The sequence below is a fragment of the Convolutriloba macropyga genome, chromosome 4 (genome assembly GCF_964194025.1).
Source record: "Convolutriloba macropyga chromosome 4, txConMacr16.3, whole genome shotgun sequence".
Taxonomy (NCBI): Eukaryota; Metazoa; Xenacoelomorpha; order Acoela; family Convolutidae; genus Convolutriloba; species Convolutriloba macropyga.
In genome coordinates, this window is record NC_134471.1 from 73878397 (window position 1) to 73896658 (window position 18262).

Consider the following 18262-nt stretch of genomic DNA (forward strand, 5'->3'; position numbering starts at 1 on the left):
TGTATTTGGTCTCTCCGTAATTTAAACATTTTAAGGTCCACCGAATGTTGAAGTATTGTTGTTTTTAATGGCTTCTTATAGAGTTCGTTTATTTAACTATACCCATAGAAAAATAAAACGTCAATCAAAATTAAAACCTCGTTTTGTTTGTGGGGATATGGGGGGTTCGAAACCCAGGTCTTGCGCATGCGCAGCGGACGCTCTACCACTGAGCCATATCCCCTGTTAACAGTAACTTACTGAAATAGAGAGCTCAACGAGTTAAATTTTTACATATTATGTAACTATAAAATTGCCTATAGCTAGAAGGTGCAAAGATGTCAAGTTTGATATTGCTGCAACCAAAGCTGTTTTTTCCATGCATCTTGTTGCGTATAATCTACTGCCCGAGCTGTTTCACATGTACTAGCAAGCCCGCATAAGCATCACAAAATCATATCCGACCAGGTTTAAAAGAAAATAGGATATTTTCGTGGCAACTCGGGTTTGAACCCTTGCCCCTCGTTTAACAGCCACAGCTCTTACCTCTTAGGCTACCGACGAGTATTTTTGACGTCCATTACCTTATTTAACAGCAACTTTTGGTTAAGCGACAATTTTGGCTTTGCTGTGATTAAGGTGCGCTATGTTAAAGGAGCGCAATGAATTTGCATAAAACGAGCTTCTACAACCAAATCCCAAATTTATTTCCGAGCACATCATACATCCTTTTCCTCCCCTACTTGGGCTTGAAAAAAAAACATTTGCAGAGCAGGCTCTTAGGCATGATTGCGCGGGCTGCATTCTTAAGGATCGTTAAAACATGTGAATATAGGAGCGCTGCTAAACACTGCGTTCAAGTGCGACTTACATTTAATATATTAGATGAGAGGGAGAGAAAGAAATGGAGAAAGAAAGAAAAGACAAAGGAATAAAGAAAGAATGAAAAGAAGACATAAGTAAAAAAAAACAAAGAAATGAACAGGGGAAGAAAAAGACAACCAACTCACCAATTTATTATCCCAGTAAACGATGCATCCTTTTCCTCCACGACTCGGGATCGAACCCATGCCCCTCTCTTCACAGCCACAGGCCTAATCCATTGCGCTACCGACGCCTGTTTCTGTTGTCTATTGAACTGGATACATTCGAAAAATATTGGTCGATGGCTTTTTGTCTCGCTGGTTTTTGCTAAGCCGTATGCTTAATGAGCAAAAAAAATTTGCAGATCAGGCACTTAGGCATGATCATGTAGGCTGCATGCCTAAGAATCGTTAAAACGTGTGAATATAGGACCGCTGTTAACCATAGCGTTCAAGTGCAACTTACATTTAATATATTAGATATAGAAGAATAAATAAGAACGGAAATAAAGAAGGGAGCGAGAACGAAAACAAGATTCACCATTTTTGAGCTAAAAAACAGAAGCTGGAGCGGTGATAACCGTTGCGTTCAAGTGCGACTTACAGTTAATATAACAGATGAGAGGGAGAGAATGAAATGGAGAAAGAAACAAAAGATGAAGGAATAAAGAAAGAACAAAAAGAGGATACAAGTAATAAATTAAAGCAAAGAAATGAAGAAGGGAAGAAAAAGACAATCAACTCACCATTTTTTGTCCCAGTAAGTTATAAATCCTTTTCCTCCCCTACATGGGCTCGAATCCATGACCCTCACTTCACAGCCATAGTCTAATCCCCTTGCGCTACTAAAGCCCGTTGCGGTTGTCTGTTGAACTGGCTACATACGCAAAGTTTTCGACAATGACTTTTTTGTCTCTTTTTGCTAAGCTGTATGCTTAATGAGCAAAACACAATTACAGATTAGACGCTTAAGCGTGGTGGTTGTGTATGCTGAAAGTTTAAGGGTCGTTAAACATCTGACGATAGTAGTGCTGTTAACCATTGCGCTCAAGTGCAATTTACATTCAATATATTAGATGAGAGGGAGAGAAAAAATGGAGAAAGGAATAAAAGATGAGGGAATAAATAAACAACAAAAAGAATATATAAATTTAAAAAACAGAAACGCAGAAGGGAAGAAAAGGACAACCAAATCCCAAATTTAATTCCGAGTACATTATACATCCTTTTCCGCCCCTACTTGGGCTTGAACCCATGTCTCTCGCTTGACAGCCACAGGTATAATCCCTTGCGCTACAGACGCCTGCTGCTATTGTCAATCGGTACTGGCTACATAAGCAAAATTTTTATCAATGTCTTCGTTTCGCTTGTTTTTGCTAAGCCGTATAATTAATGAGCGAAAAAAACATTTCCAGAGCAGGCTCTTAGGCATGATTGTGTGGGCTGCATTCTTAAGGATCGTTAAAACATGTCAACATAGGAGCGCTGCTAAACATTGCGTTCAAGTGCGACTTACATTTAAAATATTAGATGAGAGGGAGAGAAAAAAATGGAGAAAGAAAGAAAAGATAAAGGAATAAAGAAAGAACGAAAAGAAGATATAAGTAACAAAAAAACAAAGAAATGAAGAGGGGAAGAAAACGACAACCAACTCCCGAATTTTGTATCCCAGTAAACGATGCATCCTTTTCCTCCACCACTCGGGATCGAACCCAGGCCCCTCTCTTCACAGTCACAGGTCCAATCCATTGCGCTACCGACGCCTGTTGCTATTGTCTATCCGTAGTGGCTACATACGAATATTGGTCGATGGCTTTTTGTCTCGCTTGTTTTTGCTAAGCCGTATGCTTAATGGGCGATAAAAACATTTACAGATCAGGCACTTAAGCATGGTCGGGTAGGCTGCATGTTTAAGGATCGCTAAAACACGTGAAGATAGGAGCGTTGCTAACCATTGCGTTCAAATGCGACTTACATTTAATATATTAGAAGATATAGAAGAATCAATAAGAAGGGAAATAAAGAAGGGAGCAAGAAGGAAACACAGTAGTGGATGAAAAATAAGATTCACCATTTATGACACAAAAAACAGAGGCCATTTCTGGCACCGACTCAGGCTTGAACTCATGCCCCTCGCTTCACAACCACAGGTCTAATCCCTTGCGCTACCGACACCTGTTACTGCTGTCTCTTGAATTGGCTACATACGAAAAATATTGGTCGATAGCTTTCAGTCTCGCTTGTTTTTTCTTAAGCTATGTGCTTAATGAGCAAAAAAAACATTTGCAGATCAGTCACTTAAGCATGGCCGTGTAGGCTGCATGTTAAAGGATTGCTAAAACATGTGAAGATAGGAGCGTTGTTAACCATTGTGTTCAATTGCGACTTACATTTTATATATTAGATATAGAAGAATAAATAAGAAGAGAAATAAAGAAGCGAGCAAGAATGAAACACAGTAGTGGATGAAAAACAAGATTCACCATTTATGAGACAAAAAACAGAGGCCATTCTTTGCACCGACTTGATCTCGAACCATGCCCCTCGCTTCACAACCACAGTTCGAATCCCTTGCACTACCGATGCCTGTTATTGCTGTCTATCCGTAGTGGCTACATACGAAAATTGGTCGATGGCTTTTTGTCTCGCTTGTTTTTGCTAAGCCGTATGCTTAATGAGCTAAAAAACACTTACAGATCAGGCACCAAAGCATGGTTGTATAGGCTGCATGTTTAAGGATAGTTAAAACATGTGAAGATAGGAGCGTTGTTAACCATTGCGTTCAAGTGCGACGCACATTTAAAATATTAGATATAGAAGAATCAATAAGAAGGGAATTAAAGAAGGGAGCAAGAAAGAAACACAGTAGTGGATGAAAAACAAGATTCACCATTTATGACACAAAAAACATAGGACCTTTCTGGCCCCGACTCAGGCTCGAACCCATACCCCTCACTTCACAGCCACAGGTCTAATCCCTTGCGCTACCGACGCCTGTTACTGTTGTCTATCCGTTGTGGCTACATACGAAAATTGGTCGATGGCTTTTTGTCTCGCTTGTTTTTGCTAAGCCGTATGCTTAATGAGCGAAAAAACATTTACAGATCAGGCACTTAAACATGGTCGTGTAGGCTGCATGTTTAAAGATCGCTAAAACACGTGAAAATAGGAGCGTTGCTAACCATTGCGTTCAAGTGCGACGCACATTTAAAATATTAGATATAGAAGAATCAATAAGAAGCGAATTAAAGAAGGGAGCAAGAAAGAAACACAGTAGTGGATGAAAAACAAGATTCACCATTTATGACACAAAAAACATAGGACCTTTCTGGCACCGACTCAGGCTCGAACCCATACCCCTCGCTTCACAGCCACAGGCCTAATCCCTTGCGCTACCGACGCCTGTTACTGTTGTCTATCCGTTGTGGCTACATACGAAAATTGGTCGATGGCTTTTTGTCTCGCTTGTTTTTGCTAAGCCGTATGCTTAATGAGCGAAAAAACATTTACAGATCAGGCACTTAAACATGGTCGTGTAGGCTGCATGTTTAAAGATCGCTAAAACACGTGAAGATAGGAGCGTTGCTAACCATTGCGTTCAAGTGCGACTTACATTTAATATATTAGATATAGAGGAATCAATAAAAAGGGAAATAAAGGAGGGAGCAAGAAGGAACCACAGTAGTGGTTGAAAAACAAGATTCACCATTTATGACACAAAAAACAGAGAACATTTCTGGCACCGACTCAGGCTCGAACCCATACCCCTCGCTTCACAGCCACAGGTCTAATCCCTTGCGCTGCCCACAACTGTTACTGCTGTCTCTTGAATTGGCTACATACGAAAAATATTGGTCGATAGCTTTCAGACTCGCTTGTTTTTTCTAAGCTGTTTGCTTAATGAGCAAAAAAACATTTGCAGATCAGTCACTTAAGCATGGCCGTGTAGGCTGCATGTTAAAGGATCGTTAAAACATGTGAAGATAGGAGGGTTGTTAACCATTGCGTTCAAGTGCGACTTACATTTAATATATTAGATATAGAAGAATAAATAGGAAGGGAAATAAAAAAGGGAGCAAGAAGGAAACACAGTAGTGGATGAAAAACAAGATTCACCATTTATGAGATCAAAACTAGAGTCCATTCTTCGCACCGACTCGGTCTCAAACCGATGCCCCTCGTTTCACAGACACAAGTCTAATCCCTTGCACTACCGACGCCTGTGACTGTTGTCTATCCGTTGAGGCTACATACGAATATTGGTCGATGGATTTTTGTCGCGCTTGTTTTTGCTAAGCCGTACGCATATTGAGCAAAGAAACATTTACAGATCAGGCACTTAAGCATGGTCGTGTAGTCTGCATGTTTAAGGATCGCTAAAACACGTGAAGATAGGAGCGTTGTTAACCATTGCGTTCAAGTGCGACTTACATTTAATATATTAGATATAGAAGAATCAATAAGAAGGGAAATAAAGAAGGGAGCAAGAAGGAAACACAGTAGTGGATGAAGAACAAGATTCACCATTTTTGAGACAAAATTAAGGGCCATTTCTCGCACCCATTCGGGCTCGAACCCATGCCCCTCGCTTCACAGCCGCAGGTCTATTCCCTAGGGCTACCGACGCCTGTTACTGCTGTCTATTGAATCGGCTACATACGAAAATATTGGTCGATGGCTTTCAGTCTCGCTTGTTTTTTCTAAGCTGTGTGCTTAATGAGCAAAAAAACATTTGCAGATCAGCCAGTTAAGCATGGCCGTGTAGGCTGCATTTTAAAGGATTGTTAAAACATGTGAAGATAGGAGCGTTGTTAAACATTGCGTTCAAGTGCGACTTACATTTAAAATATTAGATTATGATGTCCTATTATAATTAGACTGTATTCGGTCCCTCCGTAATTTAAACATTTTTTAGGTCCACCGATTGTTGAGGCAGTGATGCATGAGTGGCTTCTCATAGATTTGGTTGATTTAGTTATTCCCATGGATAAATGAAACTTCAGTCAAAATTAATATCTGGGTTTGTTTGTGGAGATATGAGGGTTCGATCCCCAGTCCTTCCACATGCGAAGCGGACGCTCTACCACTGAGCTTTATACCCTGTGAATAGTAAGTTGCTGAAAAGGAGAGCTCAACGAGTTAAATTTTTACATATTTTGTAACTATAAAATTGCCTATAGCTAGAATGTGCAAAGATGTTAAGTATGATATTGCTGCAATCAAAGCTGTTTTTTTTCCATGCATCTTGTTGCGTATAATCTACTGCCCGAGCTTTCCACATGTATTATGATGTCCTATTACAATTAGACTGTATTCGGTCTCTCCGTAATTTGAACATTTTTATTAGGTCCACCGAATTTTCAGGCAGTGATGCATGAGTGGCTTCTCCTAGATTTGGTTGACTTAATTATTCCCATAGATAAATGAAACTTCAGTCAAAATTAAAATCTGGGTTTGTTTTTGGAGATATTGGGGTTCGAGCCCCAGACCTTCCGCATGCAAAGCGGACGCTCTACCACTGAGCTATATCCCCCTTAAACAGTAACTTGCGGAGGACAACCAGACCTCAACGAGTTTTTTTTACATACTATGTTACTTTAAAATTTCATATAGCTAGAAAGTGCAAAGATGTCAAGTTTGATTACGCTGCAGCCAAAGCTATTGTTTCCATACATTTCATTGAGTATAATATTATGTAAGTTTAAAATTGCCTATAGCTAGATTGCGCAAAGATGTCAAGTTTGATTACGCTGCAAACAGAGTTGTTTTTTTTTTCATGCATCTGGTTGATTATAATCTAGTGCCTGAGCTGTTTCACATGTATTGTGATGTCGTATTACACTTTGACTGTATTTGGTCTCTCCGTAATTTAAACATTTTTAAGGTCCACCGAATGCTAAAGTAGTGTTGTTTTTAATTGCTTCTTATAGAGTTCGTTTATTTAACTGTACCCATAGATAAATAAAACGTCACTCAAAATTCAAACCTGGTTTTGTTTGTGGTGATATGGGGGTTCGAAGCCCAGGCCTTGCGCTTGCGAAGCGGACGCTCTACCGTTGAGCTATATCCCCTGTTAACAGTACCTTACTGAAAAAGAGAGCTCAACGAGTTAAATTTTTACATATTATGTAACTTTAAAATTGCCTATAGCTAGAAGGTGCAAAGATGTCAAGTATGATATTGCTGCAATCAAAGCTGTTTTTTCCATGCATCTTGTTGCGTATAATCTACTGCCCGAGCTGTTCCTCTTGTATTATGATGTCCTATTACAATTAGACTGCATTCGGTCTCTCCGTAAATGGAACATTTTTTAGGTCCAACGAATTTTGAGGCAGTGATGCTTGAGTGGCTTCTCCTAGATTTGGTTGATTTAATTATTCCCATAGATAAATGAAACCTCAGTCAAAATTAAAATCTCGGTTTGTTTTTGGAGATATGGGGGTTCGAACCCCAGGCCTTCCGCATGCAAAGCGGACGCTCTACCACTGAGCTATATCCCCTGTGAATAGTAACTTCCTGAAAAAGAGAGCTCAACGAGTTAAATTTTTACATATTATGTAACTTTAAAATTGCCTATAGCTCGAAGGTGCAAAGATGTCAAGTTTGATATTGCTGCAACCAAAGCTGTTTTTTCCATGCATCTTGTTGCGTATAATCTACTGCCCGAGCTGTTTTACATGTATTATGATGTCCTATTATAATTAGACTGTATTCGGTCCCTCAGTAATTCAAACATTTTTTAGGTCCACCGATTGTTGAGGCAGTGATGCATGAGTCGCTTCTCATAGATTTGGTTGATTTAATTATTCCCATAGATAAATGAAACTTCAGTCAAAATAAAAATCTGGGTTTGTTATTGGAGATATGGGGATTCGAACCCCAGGCCTTCCGCATGCAAAGCGGACGCTCTACCACTGAGCTATATCCACTGTGAACAGTAACTTCCTGAAAAAGAGAACTCAACGAGTTAAGTTTTTACATATTATGTAACTCTAAAATTGCCTATAGCTAGAAGGTGCAAAGATGTCAAGTATGATATTGCTGCAATCAAAGCTGTTTTTTCCATGCATCTTGTTGCGTATAATCTACTGCCCGAGCTGTTCCACATGTATTATGATGTCCTATTACAATTAGACTGCATTCGGTCTCTCCGTAATTTGAAGATTTTTTTAGTTCCGACGAATTTTGAGGCAGTAATGCATGAGTGGCTTCTCCTAGATTTGGTTGATTTAATTATTCCCATAGATAAATGAAACCTCAGTCCAAATTAAAATCTCGGTTTATTTTTGGAGATATGGGGGTTCGAACCCCAGGCCTTCCGCATGCAAAGCGGAAGCTCTACCACTGAGCTATATCCCCTGTGAACAGTAACTTCCTGAAAAAGAGAGCTGAACGAGGTAAATTTTTACATATTATGTAATTACAAAATTGCCTATAGCTAGAAGGTGCAAAGATGTCATGTTTGATATTGCTGCAATCGAAGCTGTTTTTTCCATGCATCTTGTTGCGTATAATCTACTGCCCGAGCTGTTCCACATGTATTTTGATGTCCTATTACAATTAGACTGTATTCGGTCTTTCCGTAATTTAAACATTTTTTTAGGTCCACCGAATTTTTAGGCATTGATGCATGAGTGGCTTCTAGATTTGGTTGATTTAATTATTCCCATAGATAAATGAAACCTCAGTCCAAATTAAAATCTCGGTTTATTTTTGGAGATATGGGGGTTCGAACCCCAGGCCTTCCGCATGCAAAGCGGAAGCTCTACCACTGAGCTATATCCCCTGTGAACAGTAACTTCCTGAAAAAGAGAGCTCAACGAGGTAAATTTTTACGTATTATATAACTTTAAAATTGCCTATAGCTAGAAGGTGCAAAGATGTCAAGTTTGATATTGCTGCAACCAAAGCTGTTTTTTCCATGCATCTTGTTGCGTATAATCTACTGCCCGAGCTGTTTCACATGTATTATGATGTCCTATTATAATTACACTGTATCCGGTCTCTCCGTAATTTGAACATTTTAGGTCCACCGAATGTTGAGGCAGCGATGCATGAGTGGCTTCTCATAGATTTGGTTGATTTAACTATTCCCATAGATAAATGAAACTTCAGTCAAAATTAAAATCTGGGTTTGTTATTGGAGATATGGGGGTTCGAACCCCAGGCCTTCCGCATGCAAAGCGGACGTTCTACCACTGAGCTATATCCACTGTGAACAGTAACTTCCTGAAAAAGAGTACTCAACGAGTTAAATTTTTACATGTTATGTAACTTTAAAATTGCCTATAGCTAGAAGGTGCAAAGATGTCAAGTATGATATTGCTGCAATCAAAGCTGTTTTCATGCATCTTGTTGCGTATAATCTACTGCCCGAGCTGTTCCACATGTATTATGATTTCCTATTACAATTAGACTGTATTCGGTCTCTCCGTAATTTAAACATTTTTTTAGGTCCACCGAATTTTGAGGCATTGATGCATGAGTGGCTTCTCCTACATTTATTTGATTTAATTATTCCCATAGATAAATGAAACCTCAGTCAAAATTAAAATCTCGGTTTGTTTTTGGAGATATGGGGGTTCGAACCCCAGGCCTTCCCCATGCAAAGCGGACGCTCTACCACTGAGCTATATCCCCTGTGAACAGTAACTTCCTGAAAAAGAGAGCTCAACGAGGTAAATTTTTACATAATATGTAATTATAAAATTGCCTATAGCTAGAAGGTGCAAAGATGTCAAGTTTGATTTTGCTACAATCGAAGCTGTGTTTTCCATGCATCTTGTTGCGTATAATCTACTGCCCGAGCTGTTCCACATGTATTATGATGTCCTATTACAATTAGACTGTATTCGGTCTCTCCGTAATTTAAACATTTTTTAGGTCCACCGAATTTTGAGGCATTGATGCATGAGTGGCTTCTCCTACATTTATTTGATTTAATTATTCCCATAGATAAATGAAACCTCAGTCAAAATTAAAATCTCGGTTTGTTTTTGGAGATATGGGGTTTCGAACCCCAGGCCTTCCGCATGCAAAGCGGACACCACTGAGCTATATCCCCTGTGAACAGTAACTTCCTGAAAAAAGAGCTCAACGAGGTAAATTTTTACATATTATGTAATTATAAAATTGCCTATAGCTAGAAGGTGCAAAGATGTCAAATTTGATATTGCTGCAATCGAAGCTGTTTTTTCCATGCATCTTGTTGCGTATAATCTACTGCCCGAGCTGTTCCACATGTATTATGATGTCCTATTACAATTAGACTGCATTCGGTTTCTCCGTAATTTGAAGATTTTTTTAGGTCCAACGATTTTTGAGGCAGTGATGCTTGAGTGGCCTCTCCTAGATTTGGTTGATTTAATTATTCCCATAGATAAATGAAACCTCAGTCAAAATTAAAATCTCGGTTTATTTTTGGAGTTATGGGGGTTCGAACCCCAGGCCTTCCTCATGCAAAGCGGACGCTCTACCACTGAGCTATAACCCCTGTGAACTGTAACTTCCTGAAAAAGAGAGCTCAACGAGGTATATTTTTACATATTATGTAATTATAAAATTGCCTATAGCAAGAAGGTGCAAAGATGTCAAGTTTGATATTGCTGCAATTGAAGCTGTTTTTTTCCATGCATCTTGTTGCGTATAATCTACTGCCCGAGCTTTTCCACATGTATTATGATGTCCTATTACAATTAGACTGTATTCGGTCTCTCCGTAATTTAAACATTTTTTTAGGTCCACCGAATTTTGAGGCATTGATGGATGAGTGGCTTCTCCTACATTATTTGATTTAATTATTCCCATAGATAAATGAAACCTCAGTCAAAATTAAAATCTCGGTTTGTTTTTGGAGATATGGGGGTTCGAACCCCAGGCCTTCAGCATGCAAAGCGGACGCTCTACCACTGAGCTATATCCCCTGTTAACAGTAGCTTCCTGAAAAAGAGAGCTCAACGAGGTAAATTTTTACATATTATGTAATTATAAAATTGCATATAGATAGAAGGTGCAAGGATGTCAAGTTTGATATTGCTGCAATCGAAGCTGTTTTTTCCATGCATCTTGTTGCGTATAATCTACTGCCCGAGCTTTTCCACATCTATTATGATGTCCTATTACAATTAGACTGTATTCGGTCTCTCCGTAATTTAAACATTTTTTTAGGTCCACCGAATTTTGAGGCATTGATGCATGAGTGGCTTCTCCTACATTTATTTGATTTAATTATTCCCATAGATAAATGAAACCTCAGTCAAAATTAAAATCTCGGTTTGTTTTTGGAGATATGGGGGTTCCAACCCCAGGCCTTCCGCATGCAAGGCGGACGCTCTACCACTGAGCTATATCCCCTGTGAACAGTAACTTCCTGAAAAAGAGAGCTCAACGAGGTAAATTTTTACATATTATGTAATTTAAAATTGCCTATAGCTAGAAGGTGCAAAGATGTCAAGTTTGATATTGCTGCAATCGAAGCTGTTTTTTCCATGCATCTTGTTGCGTATAATCTACTAACCGAGCTTTTCCACAAGTATTATCATGTCCTATTACAATTAGACTGTATTCGGTCTCTCCGTAATTTAAACATTTTTTTAGGTCCACCGAATTCTGAGGCATTGATGCATGAGTGGCTTCTCCTACATTTATTTGATTTAATTATTCCCATAGATAAATGAAACCTCAGTCAAAATTAAAATCTCGGATTGTTTTTGGAGATATGGGGGTTCGGACCCCAGGCCTTCCGCATGTAAAGCGAACGCTCTACCACTGAGCTAAATCCCCTGTGAACAGTAACTTCCTGAAAAAGAGAGCTCAACGAGGTAAATTTTTACATATTATGTAATTATAAAATTGCCTATAGCTAGAAGGTACAAAGATGTCAAGTTTGATATTGCTGCAATCGAAGCTGTTTTTTCCATGCATCTTGTTGCGTATAATCTACTGCCCGAGCTTTTCCACATGTATTATGATGTCCTATTACAATTAGACTGTATTCGGTCTCTCCGTATTTTAAACATTTTTTAGGTCCACCGATTGTTGAGGCAGTGATGCATGAGTCGCTTCTCATAGATTTGGTTGATTTAGTTATTCCCATGGATAAATGAAATTTCAGTCAAAATTAATATCTGGGTTTGTCTGTGGACATATTGGGGTTCGATCCCCAGTCCTTCCGCATGCGAAGCGGACGCTCTATCACTGAGCTATATACCCTGCGAATAGTAAGTTGCTGAAAAAGAGAGCTCAACGAGTTAAATTTTAACATATTACGTAACTTTAAAATTGCCTATAGCTAGAAGGTGCAAAGATGTCAAGTTTGATATTGCTGCAACCAAAGCTGTTTTTTCCATGCATCTTGTTGCGTATAATCTACTGCCCGAGCTTTTCCACATATATTATGATGTCCTATTACAATTAGACTGTATTCGGTCTCTCCGTAAATTAAACATTTTTTTAGGTCCACCGAATTTTGAGGCATTGATGCATGAGTGGCTTCTCCTACATTTATTTGATTTAATTATTCCCATAGATAAATGAAACCTCAGTCAAAATTAAAATCTCGGTTTGTTTTTGGAGATATGGGGGTTCCAACCCCAGGCCTTCCGCATGCAAGGCGGACGCTCTACCACTGAGCTATATCCCCTGTGAACAGTAACTTCCTGAAAAAGAGAGCTCAACGAGGTAAATTTTTACATATTATGTAATTTAAAATTGCCTATAGCTAGAAGGTGCAAAGATGTCAAGTTTGATATTGCTGCAATCGAAGCTGTTTTTTCCATGCATCTTGTTGCGTATAATCTACTAACCGAGCTTTTCCACAAGTATTATCATGTCCTATTACAATTAGACTGTATTCGGTCTCTCCGTAATTTAAACATTTTTTTAGGTCCACCGAATTCTGAGGCATTGATGCATGAGTGGCTTCTCCTACATTTATTTGATTTAATTATTCCCATAGATAAATGAAACCTCAGTCAAAATTAAAATCTCGGATTGTTTTTGGAGATATGGGGGTTCGGACCCCAGGCCTTCCGCATGTAAAGCGAACGCTCTACCACAGCTAAATCCCCTGTGAACAGTAACTTCCTGAAAAAGAGAGCTCAACGAGGTAAATTTTTACATATTATGTAATTATAAAATTGCCTATAGCTAGAAGGTACAAAGATGTCAAGTTTGATATTGCTGCAATCGAAGCTGTTTTTTCCATGCATCTTGTTGCGTATAATCTACTGCCCGAGCTTTTCCACATGTATTATGATGTCCTATTACAATTAGACTGTATTCGGTCTCTCCGTATTTTAAACATTTTTTAGGTCCACCGATTGTTGAGGCAGTGATGCATGAGTCGCTTCTCATAGATTTGGTTGATTTAGTTATTCCCATGGATAAATGAAATTTCAGTCAAAATTAATATCTGGGTTTGTCTGTGGACATATGGGGGTTCGATCCCCAGTCCTTCCGCATGCGAAGCGGACGCTCTATCACTGAGCTATATACCCTGCGAATAGTAAGTTGCTGAAAAAGAGAGCTCAACGAGTTAAATTTTAACATATTACGTAACTTTAAAATTGCCTATAGCTAGAAGGTGCAAAGATGTCAAGTTTGATATTGCTGCAACCAAAGCTGTTTTTTCCATGCATCTTGTTGCGTATAATCTACTGCCCGAGCTGTTTCACATGTATTATGATGTCCTATTATAATTAGACTGTATTCGGTCTCTCCGTAATTTAAACATTTTAGGTCCACCGAATGTTGAGGCAGTGATGCATGAGTGGCTTCTCCTAGATTTGGTTGATTTAATTATTCCCATAGATAAATGAAACCTCAGTCAAAATTAAAATCTCGGTTTATTTTTGGAGATATGGGGGTTCGAACCCCAGGCCTTCAGCATGCAAAGAGGACGCTCTACCACTGAGCTATATCCCCTGTGAACAGTAACTTCCTGAAAAAGAGAGCTCAACGAGGTAAATTTTCAAATATTATGTAATTATAAAATTGCCTATAGCTAGAAGGTGCAAAGATGTCAAGTTTGATATTGCTGCAATCGAAGCTGTTTTTTCCATGCATCTTGTTGCGTATATTCTACTGCCCGAGCTTTTCCACATGTATTATGATGTCCTATTACAATTAGACTGTATTCGGTCTCTCCGTAATTTAAACATTTTTTAGGTCCACCGATTGTTGAGGCAGTGATGCATGAGTCGCTTCTCATAGATTTGGTTGATTTAGTTATTCCCATGGATAAATGAAACTTCAGTCAAAATTAATATCTGGGTTTGTCGGGGTTTGATATGGGGGTTCGATCCCCAGTCTTTCCGCGTGCGAAGCGGACGCTCTATCACTGAGCTTTATACCCTGCGAATAGTAAGTTGCTGAAAAAGAGAGCTCAACGAGTTAAATTTTAACATATTACGTAACTTTAAAATTGCCTATAGCTAGAAGGTGCAAAGATGTCAAGTTTGATATTGCTGCAACCAAAGCTGTTTTTTTCCATGCATCTTATTGCGTATAATCTACTGCCCGAGCTGTTTCACATGTATTATGATGTCCTATTATAATTAGACTGTATTCGGTCTCTCCGTAATTTGAACATTTTAGGTCCACCGAATGTTGAGGCAGCGATGCATGAGTGGCTTCTCCTAGATTTGGTTGATTTAATTATTCTCATAGATAAATGAAACTTCAGTCAAAATTAAAATCTGGCTTTGTTTTTGGAGATATGGGGGTTCGAACCCCAGGCCTTCCGCATGCAAAGCGGACGCTCTACCACTGAGCTATATCCCCTGTTAACTGTGACTTCCTGAAAAAGAGAACTCAACGAGTTAAATTTTTACATATTATGTAACTTTAAAATTGCCTATAGCTAGAAGGTGCAAAGATGTCAAGTTTGATATTGCTGCAACCAAAGCTGTTTTTTCCATGCATCTTGTTGCGTATAATCTACTGCCCGAGCTGTTTCACATGTATTATGATGTCCTATTATAATTAGACTGTATTCGGTCTCTCCGTAATTTGAACTTTTTAGGTCCACCGAATGTTGAGGCAGCGATGCATGAGTGGCTTCTCCTAGATTTGGTTGATTTAATTATTCTCATAGATAAATCAAACTTCAGTCAAAATTAAAATCTCGGTATGTTTTTGGAGATATGGGGGTTCGAACCCCAGGCCTTCCGCATGCAAAGCGGACGCTCTACCACTGAGCTATATCCCCTGTGAACAGTAACTTCCTGAAAAAGAGAACTCAACGAGGTAAATTTTTACATATTATGTAATTATAAATTTGCCTATAGCTAGAAGGCGCAAAGATGTCAAGTTTGATATTGCTGCAATCAACGCTGTTTTTCCATGCATCTTGTTGCGTATAATCTACTGCCCGAGCTGTTCCACATGTATTATGATGTCCTATTATAATTAGGCTGTATTCGGTCCCTCCATAATTTAAACATTTTTTAGGTCCACCGATTGTTGAGGCAAGGATGCATGAGTCGCTTCTCATAGATTTGGTTGATTTAGTTATTCCCATGGATAAATGAAACTTCAGTCAAAATTAATACCTGGGTTTGTCTGTGAAGATATGGGGGTTCGATCCCCAGTCCTTCCGCATGCGAAGCGGACGCTCTATCACTGAGCTATATACCCTGCGAATAGTAAGTTGCTGAAAAAGAGAGCTCAACGAGTTAAATTTTTTACATATTATGTAACTTTAAAATTGCCTATAGCTAGAAGGTGCAAGGATGTCAAGTTTGATGTTGCTGCAATCAAAGCTGTTTTTTCCATGCATCTTGTTGCGTATAATCTACTGCCCGAGCTGTTCCACATGTATTATGATGTCCTATTACAATTAGACTGTATTCGGTCTCTCCGTAATTTAAACATTTTTTAGGTCCACCGAATTTTGAGGCATTGATGCATGAGTGGCTTCTCCTACATTTATTTGATTTAATTATTCCCATAGATAAATGAAACCTCAGTCAAAATTAAAATCTCGGTTTGTTTTTGGAGATATGGGGGTTCGAACCCCAGGCCTTCCGCATGCAACGCGGACGCTCTACCACTGAGCTATATCCCCTGTGAACAGTAACTTCCTGAAAAAGAGAGCTCAACGAGGTAAATTTTTACATATGTAATTATAAAATTGCCTATAGCTAGAAGGTGCAAAGATGTCAAGTTTGATATTGCTACAATCGAAGCTGTTTTTTCCATGCATCTTTTTGCGTATAATCTACTGCCCGAGCTGTTCCACATGTATTATGATGTCCTATTACAATTAGACTGTATTCGGTCTCTCCGTAATTTAAACATTTTTTAGGTCCACCGAATTTTGAGGCATTGATGCATGAGTGGCTTCTCCTACATTTATTCGATTTAATTATTCCCATAGATAAATGAAACCTCAGTCAAAATTAAAATCTCGGTTTGTTTTTGGAGATATGGGGTTTCGAACCTCAGGCCTTCCGCATCCAAAGCGGACACCACCGAGCTATATCCCCTGTGAACAGTAACTTCCTGAAAAAAGAGAGCTCAACGAGTTAAATTTTTACATATTATGTAATTATAAAATTGCCTATAGCTAGAAGGTGCAAAGATGTCAAGTTTGATATTGCTGCAATCGAAGCTGTTTTTTCCATGCATCTTTTTGCGTATAATCCACTGCCCGAGCTGTTCCACATGTATTATGATGTCCTATTACAATTAGACTGTATTCGGTCTCTCCGTAATTTAAACATTTTTTAGGTCCACCGAATTTTGAGGCATTGATGCATGAGTGGCTTCTCCTACATTTATTTGATTTAATTATTCCCATAGATAAATGAAACCTCAGTCAAAATTAAAATCTCGGTTTGTTTTTGGAGATATGGGGGTTCGAACCCCAGGCCTTCCGCATGCAACGCGGACGCTCTACCACTGAGCTATATCCCCTGTGAACAGTAACTTCCTGAAAAAGAGAGCTCAACGAGGTAAATTTTTACATATGTAATTATAAAATTGCCTATAGCTAGAAGGTGCAAAGATGTCAAGTTTGATATTGCTACAATCGAAGCTGTTTTTTCCATGCATCTTTTTGCGTATAATCTACTGCCCGAGCTGTTCCACATGTATTATGATGTCCTATTACAATTAGACTGTATTCGGTCTCTCCGTAATTTAAACATTTTTTAGGTCCACCGAATTTTGAGGCATTGATGCATGAGTGGCTTCTCCTACATTTATTCGATTTAATTATTCCCATAGATAAATGAAACCTCAGTCAAAATTAAAATCTCGGTTTGTTTTTGGAGATATGGGGTTTCGAACCTCAGGCCTTCCGCATCCAAAGCGGACACCACCGAGCTATATCCCCTGTGAACAGTAACTTCCTGAAAAAAGAGAGCTCAACGAGGTAAATTTTTACATATTATGTAATTATAAAATTGCCTATAGCTAGAAGGTGCAAAGATGTCAAGTTTGATATTGCTGCACTCGAAGCTGTTTTTTCCATGCATCTTGTTGCGTATAATCTACTGCCCGAGCTGTTCCACATGTATTATGATGTCCTATTACAATTAGACTGCATTCGATTTCTCCGTAATTTGAAGACTTTTTTAGGTCCAACGATTTTTGAGGCAGTGATGCATGAGTGGCCTCTCCTAGATTTGGTTGATTTAATTATTCCCATAGATAAATGAAACCTCAGTCGAAATTAAAATCTCGGTTTATTTTTGGAGATGTGGGGGTTCGAACCCCAGGCCTTCCGCATGCAAAGCGGACGCTCTACCACTGAGCTATAACCCCTGTGAACTGTAACTTCCTGAAAAAGAGAGCTCAACGAGGTATATTTTTACGTATTATGTAATTATAAAATTGCCTATAGCAAGAAGGTGCAAAGATATTAAGTTTGATATTGCTGCAATTGAAGCTATTTTTTCCAAGCATCTTGTTGCGTATAATCTACTGCCCGAGCTTTTCCACATGTATTATGATGTCCTAGTACAATTAGACTGTATTCGGTCTCTCCGTAATTTAAACATTTTTTTAGGTCCACCGAATTTTGAGGCATTGATGCATGAGTGGCTTCTCCTACATTATTTGATTTAATTATTCCCATAGATAAATGAAACCTCAGTCAAAATTAAAATCTCGGTTTGTTTTTGGAGATATGGGGGTTCGAACCCCAGGCCTTCCGCATGCAAAGCGGACGCTCTACCACTGAGCTATATCCCCTGTTAACAGTAACTTCCTGAAAAAGAGAGCTCAACGAGGTAAATTTTTACATATTATGTAATTATAAAATTGCCTATAGATAGAAGGTGCAAAGATGTCAAGTTTGATATTGCTGCAATCGAAGCTGTTTTTTCCATGCATCTTGTTGCGTATAATCTACTGCCCGAGCTTTTCCACATGTATTATGATGTCCTATTACAATTAGACTGTATTCGGTCTCT

The 18262-nt window shown here is 38.8% G+C and overlaps 1 protein-coding gene and 21 non-coding genes across 22 annotated transcripts in view; 1 reads left to right on the forward strand and 21 right to left on the reverse strand.

Annotated features, from left to right (window-relative positions):
• Positions 1-18262, forward strand: part of LOC142338166 (proteasome adapter and scaffold protein ECM29-like) — a 212565-nt gene that overhangs the window by 60689 nt on the left and 133614 nt on the right. The window lies entirely within an intron of this gene.
• Positions 6304-6375, reverse strand: Trnaa-ugc (transfer RNA alanine (anticodon UGC)). The gene has a single exon. It is a non-coding gene; the product is annotated as a tRNA-Ala (tRNA).
• On the reverse strand, positions 7271-7342 carry Trnaa-ugc (transfer RNA alanine (anticodon UGC)). The gene has a single exon. It is a non-coding gene; the product is annotated as a tRNA-Ala (tRNA).
• On the reverse strand, positions 7700-7771 carry Trnaa-ugc (transfer RNA alanine (anticodon UGC)). Its single transcript has one exon. It is a non-coding gene; the product is annotated as a tRNA-Ala (tRNA).
• On the reverse strand, positions 8130-8201 carry Trnaa-ugc (transfer RNA alanine (anticodon UGC)). The gene has a single exon. It is a non-coding gene; the product is annotated as a tRNA-Ala (tRNA).
• Trnaa-ugc (transfer RNA alanine (anticodon UGC)) lies at positions 8557-8628 on the reverse strand. Its single transcript has one exon. It is a non-coding gene; the product is annotated as a tRNA-Ala (tRNA).
• Trnaa-ugc (transfer RNA alanine (anticodon UGC)) lies at positions 8984-9055 on the reverse strand. The gene has a single exon. It is a non-coding gene; the product is annotated as a tRNA-Ala (tRNA).
• On the reverse strand, positions 9411-9482 carry Trnaa-ugc (transfer RNA alanine (anticodon UGC)). Its single transcript has one exon. It is a non-coding gene; the product is annotated as a tRNA-Ala (tRNA).
• Positions 10264-10335, reverse strand: Trnaa-ugc (transfer RNA alanine (anticodon UGC)). The gene has a single exon. It is a non-coding gene; the product is annotated as a tRNA-Ala (tRNA).
• On the reverse strand, positions 10694-10765 carry Trnaa-ugc (transfer RNA alanine (anticodon UGC)). Its single transcript has one exon. It is a non-coding gene; the product is annotated as a tRNA-Ala (tRNA).
• Positions 11124-11195, reverse strand: Trnaa-ugc (transfer RNA alanine (anticodon UGC)). Its single transcript has one exon. It is a non-coding gene; the product is annotated as a tRNA-Ala (tRNA).
• On the reverse strand, positions 11553-11624 carry Trnav-uac (transfer RNA valine (anticodon UAC)). The gene has a single exon. It is a non-coding gene; the product is annotated as a tRNA-Val (tRNA).
• Trnaa-cgc (transfer RNA alanine (anticodon CGC)) lies at positions 11982-12053 on the reverse strand. Its single transcript has one exon. It is a non-coding gene; the product is annotated as a tRNA-Ala (tRNA).
• On the reverse strand, positions 12412-12483 carry Trnaa-ugc (transfer RNA alanine (anticodon UGC)). The gene has a single exon. It is a non-coding gene; the product is annotated as a tRNA-Ala (tRNA).
• Positions 13268-13339, reverse strand: Trnaa-cgc (transfer RNA alanine (anticodon CGC)). Its single transcript has one exon. It is a non-coding gene; the product is annotated as a tRNA-Ala (tRNA).
• Positions 13695-13766, reverse strand: Trnaa-ugc (transfer RNA alanine (anticodon UGC)). The gene has a single exon. It is a non-coding gene; the product is annotated as a tRNA-Ala (tRNA).
• On the reverse strand, positions 14553-14624 carry Trnaa-ugc (transfer RNA alanine (anticodon UGC)). The gene has a single exon. It is a non-coding gene; the product is annotated as a tRNA-Ala (tRNA).
• Trnaa-ugc (transfer RNA alanine (anticodon UGC)) lies at positions 14980-15051 on the reverse strand. Its single transcript has one exon. It is a non-coding gene; the product is annotated as a tRNA-Ala (tRNA).
• Trnaa-ugc (transfer RNA alanine (anticodon UGC)) lies at positions 15838-15909 on the reverse strand. The gene has a single exon. It is a non-coding gene; the product is annotated as a tRNA-Ala (tRNA).
• On the reverse strand, positions 16689-16760 carry Trnaa-ugc (transfer RNA alanine (anticodon UGC)). Its single transcript has one exon. It is a non-coding gene; the product is annotated as a tRNA-Ala (tRNA).
• Trnaa-ugc (transfer RNA alanine (anticodon UGC)) lies at positions 17541-17612 on the reverse strand. Its single transcript has one exon. It is a non-coding gene; the product is annotated as a tRNA-Ala (tRNA).
• Positions 17970-18041, reverse strand: Trnaa-ugc (transfer RNA alanine (anticodon UGC)). The gene has a single exon. It is a non-coding gene; the product is annotated as a tRNA-Ala (tRNA).